A 1061-nucleotide genomic window follows, 5' to 3' on the forward strand; every position below is an offset into this window, starting at 1 on the left:
TATATATATATATATTATATATATATACATACATACATATATATATATATATATATATATGTATATATATATATATATATATATATATATATATATATATATATATATATATATATATATATATATATATATATATATATATGTATATATATATTTATATATATATATATATATATATATATTATATATATATATATATCTATATATATATATATATATATATATATATATATATATATACAACACACACACACACCACACACACACACACACACACACACACCACACACACACATATATATATATATATATATATATATATATATATACATATATATGTATATATATATATATATATATATATATATATATATATATATATATACACATATTTATATATATGTATATATGATTGGATAATAATAATAATAACATTCTTTTACACCGTCCACTGCTTCTCTCAAAGACTTTCGGAGTGAAGCGATTCTGCCTCCTTCAGCCATATTCTTCAAGTTTCCCAATATGTCATGTGCATGACATGGGTATGCCATGATTGGTATTCTAGAAGCCCATGTTAACAGCATAGCAAAGCCGTGGCAAATATGGCGAAAACACTGGAACAACTGTGAAAAATCTTTAACATGGGCAGCGAATTTTCCGTGCACTAATATTCCATATGACGATTTCACATTTAGAAATAAATTATATATTCGGATACTGTCCTAGCTATCCTGATTACAAGTCATTTTAGAAACACTTCTATATTTCTATTTTCACAGCTGATATTCAACGTAGCTTATGTCGTTACAATTAAATTAATTTTACACCAGACACCTGCATTTTTATATCCTCTTTGCTATCTTTTCTTTTCCTTGTTTCTGCTTCGTTTAAAAAAACGAAAGATAGAATAAGTCCTGTGTTCTTGGTTGTTTTATTGTATTTACGTGTTGGACATGAGTCCTTGATTTAATCTATAGATATGAACTAGTTTTAAAAATATATAATACCTATCGTATACTTAACAAATATCTTGAGATCAATGTGGAATATCAAGATATCAT

The sequence above is a fragment of the Penaeus japonicus genome, unplaced genomic scaffold (genome assembly GCF_977035675.1).
Source record: "Penaeus japonicus unplaced genomic scaffold, GWHDUDI00000001_assembly GWHDUDI00000014, whole genome shotgun sequence".
Lineage (NCBI taxonomy): Eukaryota > Metazoa > Arthropoda > Malacostraca > Decapoda > Penaeidae > Penaeus > Penaeus japonicus.